This window comes from Chinchilla lanigera, unplaced genomic scaffold (genome assembly GCF_000276665.1).
Source record: "Chinchilla lanigera isolate Chin_1 unplaced genomic scaffold, ChiLan1.0 scaffold00014, whole genome shotgun sequence".
Lineage (NCBI taxonomy): Eukaryota > Metazoa > Chordata > Mammalia > Rodentia > Chinchillidae > Chinchilla > Chinchilla lanigera.
Genome location: NW_004955415.1, coordinates 5,401,625 through 5,411,293, shown reverse-complemented (window position 1 = coordinate 5,411,293; position 9,669 = coordinate 5,401,625). Strand labels below are relative to the sequence as shown.

Here is a 9,669-nt window from a genome sequence, read left to right as displayed (position 1 = left end):
TGTTGGGACTGTATTTTGAAACATCAGAAATGTCAGTTAAGAGTTGGCATTTAATTCTATAGGCAGCAAAGAGGGGTAAGGATATGTGAAAAGTCAGGATAGGACCCTGCCTAGACTGGGCCTGGGCCGCCTCCTATAGCTGCTGTGAAGATAACTAAGGAAATACACAGCGCACCAGGCCCGTGTCTGACAGAGAACACTTTGCGAGCTGCAGCCACTGCTATTTCCCTCACTCTGCTCCAGCTGCTTGGCCTTTCCTATTGTCGTGAATGTGCCTTGTTCTCTGGAGCCCCAAGGTTTTCAGACCTGCGGCTCCTTATGTCTATCATTACTTTCTTCCTCCTCTTTCCCACCCTTCAGGCTGAGCACACATCCTCAGCTCAGGGACACTTTCCTTGGTCTGCTTTCTAAGTGGCTCCTCTGCCCACCTGTGTCTCACTCAGAATACTTGTCACCATCTGTAATCAAGTCTGCAAGACTTTTTTTAAACTTACTTTGTGTTACATTTCTTCCATGTTCACAGTCTGTACACTTCACAAAAGAGGGACAGCATTTGTGGCATTTGTAGATACGGTTCTCTCAGTATCTTAGAATTCTTGGCACAAAGTAGAGGTAGAAGTAGCAATAATATTAGTAATAATAATAATAACAGCAGCAGTAAAATTTGCTATGTTTAACCTAGGCAACTTAGTGAGACCCTATCTCAAAATAAAAAATTAAAAAAATATATAGGGACATAATGCAGTGAGAAGGCCCTGGGTTCAATTCCCAATATCATCACTAAAAATAAATTAAATACATAAATGTCGTTTGTTGGGCACTTACTGTGTGCAGACAAGTTTTTATGTTCTTTGTGTATGTTAATTAATTCAAATAACTTAATAACCCTCCTGTTTAGCAATACTGGGGATTGAAGCCAGGGCCTTTGCATTGAGCTGTGTCCCAGTCTTTCCCTCCCCTCACCCCTTTTCTGAGACAAGTTCTCACTAAGTTGCCAAGTTGCCCAAGCTGGGCTCACACTTGCAGCCCTCCTGCCTCAGCTTCCCAGAGTGCCGGAATTATAGGAATGTGCTATCATGCCCAAATATAATTATTAAGTGGACACAAACATTATATTCATTTTATAGATGAAGAAACTGATCCACAAAAGAGATTAAGAAACAAGACCAAGATCACACAGCCTACCAGTGTCAGAGCTGGGATTTCGGCCAGTATTACACCGTAGGTATTTATTGAATGATGAATTAACTGTTAACACAACGCTGATTTGTTTTCTCTGTGATGTCTTCATGCTCCAATTAATCCTATAAATGGCAAGCTTTGTTTTACAATAAAGGAAAGCGATGAGCCTAATTGATAGTGTCCTGGGGAAGGTTGCAGCCCTGAAGAGGAGCAAGTTGCTAGTAGAGATGTAGGGACTCACCAGGCTGTAGCCCACATTGCCTGCGTCTTCAGAGACCGCAGTCTGCCAACCCCCGTCGCAGCCTTCACTCCAAAACAGATTCTGTGAGAGAACTGACTGCCCCACGGTGATGCCCAAGAAGTACAAAAAATAGCTCTTGACTGAGGCCAGGGAGGTCCCTGTTTAGTCCTGGCTTTAGAGACAACGGCTTCCTGGAAGCTCCACCTTCCGTCAGTCCCCGCAAGGTGAATCCCAAGAGCAGTGAGCAAGACTGCATCTGCTGAGATCAGGAGAAAAGCACAGTACCAGGGCTGCAAAGTCACTGTGTCTCATTGTGTCTCACTACCTGAATTCTTTAAACTCCAGGCTCCTTGCGAGGGGCTGAAGATAAACTGTCTCCTTTACCTTCTGGGAAGCACCCTGGTGATTCCTCTGACAGCGATTTGTCAATAAACATTTGTCAGCCACCCACTGTGGTGATGAGGCAAATGTTATTTTTAACTGTTTTACAGATGAGGAAAAAGAGATTAAGTAACTTGCCCAACTTAGACCTTGACGGTGCTTTTCTGATCCTTCTGCATGTAGCTCTTGAACGAAAGTCAGCCTGATGCCAGCACCTGTCTTTACCTCTGCTCAGAGCTGCCTTCTATAACCACCATGTATCTCCCTTCAATGTCAGATACCGCTTTACAGTCACAGGGGTTATTTGGCGAGGTAGTGGCACACAGTACACAATAAATGCTCCGTGAAGATTAGCAGATATCATTGTATATGTGATATATTTGTATGTTGCTATGGTTAATTTTGTGTCCACTAGGCCACAATCCCCAAATATTTGGTCAAATACATGTGAGTGTTGCTGTGAAGGTGTTATGCCTTGTATCTAGATGTTCCCCAAAGCCTCTCACACAGACATAGGTGGGGATTTTCAGAGGTGGCTGGATCTAGACTGTGTGATGCTGGGGTTAAGGATGTGATGCTGGGATTGATTCATGAGGCAATGCTAGGATTAAGGGTGCCCCACCCTGGTGTGAGTGCTACCTGCCTGCCTGGATAGAATATAAGGGACAGAAAGAGGACTGTTGTCCTTTGCTGCTAGTCACTTACTGCCTGGCTACTTCACTATTTTGCTGCCTTCCTACCTTCCTTCTGCCGTGAGCAGTTTCTCCACCCTGCTTTGGAGCCAGTCAACTGCGAACTGAAACTTCGACAAAGTGTGAGCTACAACAACCTTCCCTCCTTTAATTTTGCATGTCGGGTATTTTGTCTCAGAAAAGTAACTAAAACAGAAAGCACTCATTAGATGAGACTAAAGGCTAAATGAGCAGATTCTGAGTAAAGCAAATTGCTTTACAGACTGCGGATAGGCCTCATCCAATCAAAGATCTTAAGAAAAAAAGGCCGAGATCCCTCAAGGAAAAGGGAATTCTGCCAACAAACTGATTTCAGGCTAAAATTGCAAGATCAACTCTTTCTAGGCCTGCAGTCTCTCAGACTACCTGCAGATTTTGAATTGTGCCAACTGCACAATCTGTGTGTGTGTGTAAAGCAGGAGAGAGAAAAAGAAATCTATATATATACATCATATTATTCCGTAGTCAAAACCCTGAATAGATATATGTGTGTGTGTGCACGTGTGTGTATAAATATATACATATGTGTGCATAGTAATGATAACAAAAAATTGGATAAGCGCATAAAAACTAGGGAAGGTCTGTATGAGAAACAAAGAATATAAACTGCCTGAATTCTTCTAGCAATCCAGCTCCTAATAAAGAATATTGCCCATGACTGTCACAAACACTTTCACTTGTAAAAGAGGAGCTTATGTTCCTAATTTGGTTAGGAGATTCATTTTCTCACCTCAGTTCTGTCTTTTCTCCTGTCCCCCGTGTGTCACCTTAGTGAGGACTTCATAACATGATAAATACTTAAGGAAGTCCACAGGCAGAGAGTCCAGCCCTCCCTGGAGCCCCCACTCAAGGATCAGCTCTGGCCCTGAGCCAGCTGTGAGAAGAGGTCAGTCCCAGGCTGCTGCACATAGCCGGGTGACGTGGGCAGGCCTCTTTTGTGGGTCTAGGGTTCAGCTTCCTCCTTACTAAAAGAGGAATGGTAATTATCCTGGGGGTTATTGTAAAAATTAAAATGAAACCTGCATGTGTTATTGTGTTTTTTATTCTGAGAAAGAGCAGTCTGCCTATTGAGCAAAAATAAACAGTTTCTCGGGCTCAGGATCAGAGCCGAGTCAGCCCTCAGGGCCAGGTGGGTTCCAGTCACTGCTCATGAGCTCCTCCCAGCTGACAGGGTGACTGCAAACCTGATAATGCTCTTTCCGCTTTCCAGGCTGGCTCTTCTGAGCTACTGAAGCCTCAGACCCCTTCCTCTCACTAACAGCCCTCCAAGGGATGCGGTCCCTGGGAGGAAGGACCACTGCCGGCCACATGAGTGAGGGGCAGGACAGAGCCCCATCCAGATGTGAAATCAGGCGCCTCCTCATCACCAGATCAGGTCAGCTGGGGCTCAGAACGGAACCTTCTGACCCAGCGGCCAGGACAGGAAGGTGACATCAGTCACCAACCCTCGCTCCAAAGTCCACAGCAAGGCATTGGGGAAACAAATGAGAACTGGAAAGAGCAATGAATTTGAGAAAACAGGAAAGAATAAGGAAGTTTCCAATCAGAGAGTCAGCGGCCAAACTGTGAGCCCTCTAACAACTGTCTCCCAGGGCTTCAACCTGATGTATCACTTTTCCCTTTATCTTAAGATTTGGGGACAATGAAATGCATTTTCCTCTGACTAAGCTCAGCCACTAATTTATTCTGTGACATCCAGCTAGGCACTAAGTCTAGTTTTCCCTTTTCTACACAATAGCAAAATTATAGGGAATCACAGTTTTCAAATTGTACCATCAGACTCCAGGGTCATGGTTTTGCCATTCGCAAGACCCCCAACTATTGCTGACCTAATGTTCTCTACGTCTTTCTTTATTTCAAAAGGAAATTCTCTCTGACTTCCTAAATGTGAAAGCACAGTCTTTTGTGTTAATAGTTAATAATGATTACAAAATTAAGACTGAAAATCCTCTCCCATGCCAGGCCTTACACACATCCCTCCAACTGTATTCTGGAAATCCTAGCCTAGAGACCCTGATAGACTGCAGCCCCAGTACTGCACAGTGAAAGCTCTGAGTGCTAACACACGGCTAACCTCCAATTCCCTATGTTAGATTAGCCTCCCTGCACAGTAAAGACTACCCACCCCACTAAAGGCAGGGGCTGAGTGCACGGGCTACTCTTGGATTTAAGTAACAGTGCTGGCACTGAGTACATACTTAACAGTGTGGCTTCACCTCTCTGAGACTCAGTCCAAAAAACGTGAGGTTAGTTCTTTTTTTTAATGTCATAAGCAACTCGGATGGGAAAACAGAAGAGACCATGTTATCACGGTAGCCCAGAAAGGTTGAAATGAAAGGAAGAATCTATCAATTGAAGGAGAAAGAAGCATGTGCAAAAGCCAAAGGAAAGAAGCCATTCCACACATGGTGTTCAGTGTGATTATAATGACCACAACTGATATTCACTTAGTGGTTACAATTATGTTAAGTGTTTTCTGGCCCGGATTTCATTCTTCTGCACAACCATTATTACTCCCACTTTACACATGAAGAAATCCAGGTTAAGTGAATGATGTGTTTTGTCCAAAAACACAACTAGAAAGTGGCAGATCAGGGCATTGAACTCAAGCCTGTCTAAGTCCAGGGCTTATGGCCTCATTCTCAATGGCACAGATCACTGAACAAAGGGTCATAGTCAGTGCTCCTATAGGCCCAGGGTCAATCGCTCACTCTACTCCACATGCTCTGTGGCTTATCCCGTGACCAACTGAACAGGATTCCTGATAAGACATTTACAGTGCAGGGCATGGACCTTATCACTTTTGCAACTGTCAACTTTTTTTTGTCTTCCCTCTATCTTTTCTGTTCTAGTTCTTTCTGCATCATCAGATTGATGGACTCCAGTCTTTATCTTATTACAGGAAGCCAGCACTCTTGTTCTACCAAGGAGTGGCAGTGGCTCTGGTTACCTATGCCGCAAAGCACCAGAAAAGTTGGTGACATCTCACTGATGTTCCACTGGTGGGGCCTCAAGGAAAGAGCAATGCCGCATGAGCCTGCTTCATGTTTTTATGTAAGTTCTTCTATATAAAATGTCATTTGAACAAGGCTAAACATAGAAAACTTACTAAAGCAACAGCATTAGGCATAAAGCACAAAGACTCAGCTTTTCCCTGGTTATGCACTGTTATGGCTTGTGCCTAAATGTCCCCACAAAGCCTCATTCAGTCATATGTGTGGCATCTTCCAGAGGGAGCTGAATCTGAAATGTGTGATTGATTCATGGTGCAATGGTAGGATTGAGGTTGCTAGGGTTAAGGGTGGGTGATTACTAAATCAGTCCACTGATTGGATTGGCACTGCCCTAATCCTGGTAGACTGGATACAGGGACAGAGAGAGGCTTGTCTGCCTCTTGTTTGTTTTGCTACATTCTGCCACCATGAACTGTTCTCTGCGAAGCCACCCTACCTAGGAGCCAGTTGATTATGGACTGAAACATCTGCAAAGTGTGAGCTAAATGAACCTTTCCCTTTAACTTTGGGTGTCAGGTATTTTGTCTCAGCAACAAGGAAAGTAACTAAGTCATGCACTGAGAAGCTCCCTCTGAGCATCAGATACCCCATGGCTCATATGGAAGTGACCAGCTGGCCTCATAGTTTCAGTGGGGATAGAGAGAGAATGAGTAATGCTCATGTGCACACATGCAGAGCACACGTCAGCAAAAGCCAAGTGCATGTGAAGAGTTGCAGTAAAAGCAACACTTCTTGCTCGCATTTGTAACAGTCTCTTTTCCCTTGTCCTCTTCCATGGTATCTCATTTCCACTGATTTCACTCTACTATCCTGCTACTCTCATTTTGTCTTTTTGGTACCTCCAAATATCACCTCCTCCCTCCTCACAAATGCAAATTGCAGTCCTTAGGCCTGAAAGCCAGGTAATTGTCCCTTTTGATCCAACAATCTAAGCCACTGATTTGGCATGACTTGGAGTAGCTGCCAACATAAAGACACCTGTCCCGTTTGTGCCTATTTCCCTGCCTGGTCAAGAGCTTGTCCTGAATACCTACCTGTCCCTCCCCTTAGAGATTTCGTGTGTGTGTGTGTGTGTGTGTGTGTGTGTGTGTTTGAGACAGGGTCTCACTATGCAGTTAAGGCTAGCCTTGAGTTCATTTTGTAGCCCAGGCTGGCCTTGAGCTCACAATGATCCTCCTGCTTCAGCCTTCAAGTGCTGGGATTATAGGCATGTGCCATCATACCCAGCTTTTCCCCTAGAGATTTCTGAATATGCCAGAACAGGTGAGAGCTGAACAAGACAACTCCACTGTTAGTCACCTCTGTTCCTAAGCTCTTTGATGGGGCTGCAGCTCTGAGGACCTCTGCCCTTAAGGCTGTTCTCATCACCGTGGTCAGCATCTATAGCTGCGCCCCAAGTGAAGAAAAGACGGACAAGTCAAAAGACTGTAGCAATGGGTCAAGGAGAGGAGGGCTCTAAATGAAATATTCTTTGTCAAGCAACAAGACATCTCATGATGCAGGACATCTCTCTGCTGCCATTTTCCAGCCCAGACTGTGGGTGTTAGAAGGCTCTGACCCGTACACATGTTCATTCTGAACAGAGCAAGGGGAGTGCAGCCCCTTCAGCAATAACAAATTCAAGGACATCAGGATTTTACCTACATTCAGGAGACACTGGACCAAGCTCACCTGTCCCAGGTGGGCAGTGATTACAAATCAGACAACAAATAAATGCTTTAACCTGGAGGAGCTTAACTCTGGACTTTGAAATTTAATTCCTCCTGCCACAAATCTTCCTCTTGTTCCTACTTTCTGAAATGAAGGCCGCAAAACTTCCACAAAGCCAGATACCATGTCTTTTAAATTCATTATTTAATTAATTAGTCTGTGAAGCATAAATAGTGAGGTAGGCCCCTCATTTAGGAAAATTAATACACAAGAAAGAATCCCATTGGGATAGGCATTTGCATGACAAATGGGGCCTCTTTTAAAATGAAATCCTTACATGTATTTAAGATAGGACTTGAATTACAACACATCCAATTTAATCACTACTCTCCCGGAATATACAGAACAAAAGTCAAGGTCAATTTGAAGCCTGAGTGTCATAAATTCTTTCTATAAAGACCCACGGTAACAGCTGCAGAACTCAGCATATACCTGTCACCTGGAGAGCTCCTTATTATGTCAGTTCCTGGACCTCAGTGCTACCTAATCATTACATCTGGGGGTGGAGTCCACTCATCTGTGTACTTAGTTAACTCCCCAAGTGATTGGCTGCAGGTAGTATATGTGCCATACGTTGGGAGGCTGTGTCCTAGGCCTTAAACCTGCAGAATTCCTATGCCTAAACAAAATTACCCCGAAGTTGTATAGAGGTTGAAGTCTCAGCCCTCTGTTCATTGCTCAGTGGGAGACAGTCAATGTGGAAGCCCCTTTTTATCCCAAAGTTGCATCCCAAGCCCTGTGACACCTGCTCAACACCCTACGTACCAGCAGTACCAAGTATCTAAATAACTCACACATGCTTCAAAGACTAATTAATTAAACAATGAATTGAAAACACCTAGAATATCTTCCTAATAAGGCTCAGAACTGAGATACTTATACAGTTATACAGATGGAAAATCAGGAGGCCAAAAAGAAGAAAGGATCTGCCCCCAGTATTGGGCAAGCCTGATGGGCATGTGGGGTAGAAAGCCTGGTCTTCTGATGCCCTGCCGGCCCTGGTCATCCTCCTGGGGTGGGCCTGAGAATGAGTCAGGTGCTCCTGGTAGGTGCTGTCCCCGAGCTCTGCCTCTCTCCTGCATGCTAACCGTAGCTGAGAGGGGTGTGTTATTTGTGATGTTTGTCTTCCCAACCAGATGGTAGATTCTATGAGACAGGTGTCTGTTTTGTACAGAAGAATTCTAGCAACAGTACCTAGGATGTAATAATGAGTCAATAAATACGTGTTGGATGGCTGGACATACAGATAGTGTAGTTGTTTCTCCCACAAAATAAAATACGGGAATGCTGAAAAGAAAAGGGTTTTCCCAGTGCTGGGCATAAGTCTGTGCCCCAAGATCAAAGGAGGCAGAGGAGAAGCATTCTCACTTGGACATCAGTGTTGGGATTGGACTAGCCAGGCTCTGGCAAGCCTTCAAGGTCATAATATTCTATACATTTTTAGATTTTAATCAGTGAGTCTGGGAGTTCCATAGTATAAAGTACAAAGTGACGTCCACTTAAAAGGGGTTGGGGGGTCCCCCAGGCCACCCAGCTTATGATTGCACATCGCCCTCTAGTGGCCAGGATTGGTCAGTATAATTTTGTGGTCCTTGAAAAACAGCTTCAATAAATTTGTGTCTGGCTTGGGTATAATTAATAACTTACATATGTGTGAAATGTATTAAAAACATTTAGACAGTCACTTACTGATTCAATCGCTTGTCACCTATGGTCTAATATATGCCCAGGTGAAAAGATAGAAGCTGAAGGATGTCAGAGACACCCACCCCCACTGTGCTTGTATCCCGGAGGGAGATGAGGCATTCAACAGTCTCCCAAAGGTAGGTTAAATGCCACTGTGATGTGGAACTGGCAGGTGGGATGCACAGTGTTAGCATAGAATGTAAGAAGCAATGGCCCTCTTCAGGAAGCCTTCGCTGAGGAAATAATATTGAAGATTGGGTTTGGAAGCTGAGGAAGAATTAGCAAGACAAAAGCAGGGAATGAGTGGGAAGGGAGGAAAAGGAAGAAACTCGAGGCAGGAAAACATTCTGGGAGTGTGAGACAGTGAGGGTGGGTGGGGGCTCCTGGGTGGGGAAGGTGGAGAGCAGAGCCTGAAGAGGCAGCTCTACCATTAACTCCATCCGGCTCCCGGTCGGAGGCCCAGAGAGACCACAGGAGTGGGTCTGGGACACAGCCTCCGGTGTGGAGGGATGGGCAGGTGGATGTATGGGCAGGAGGTAGAAGCACAGGGCAGCATCTGGGAGAAGGAGGAGCGACTCATCCCAGCTGACTAGAGCTTGGACTGCAGAAACTGCCAAGCTCTTGCCAGTCCATTTGACAGGTGAGACAGCGGCCCCGGAGATTGGTCTGTCTGGCAGGCAAGCTCCTGCTGTCACATCCTGGATACTCATGAGTGCAGGAGTTG

At 45.1% G+C, this 9,669-nt stretch overlaps 1 long non-coding RNA gene across 1 annotated transcript; it reads left to right on the top strand.

The window, feature by feature from the left end:
* Window positions 1-1,161: 1,161 nt before the first annotated feature.
* On the top strand, window positions 1,162-9,074 carry LOC106148101. The gene is made up of 3 exons (XR_001233253.1): window positions 1,162-1,221; window positions 5,438-5,589; window positions 8,990-9,074. It is a non-coding gene; the product is annotated as an uncharacterized LOC106148101 (long non-coding RNA).
* Window positions 9,075-9,669: the final 595 nt, after the last annotated feature.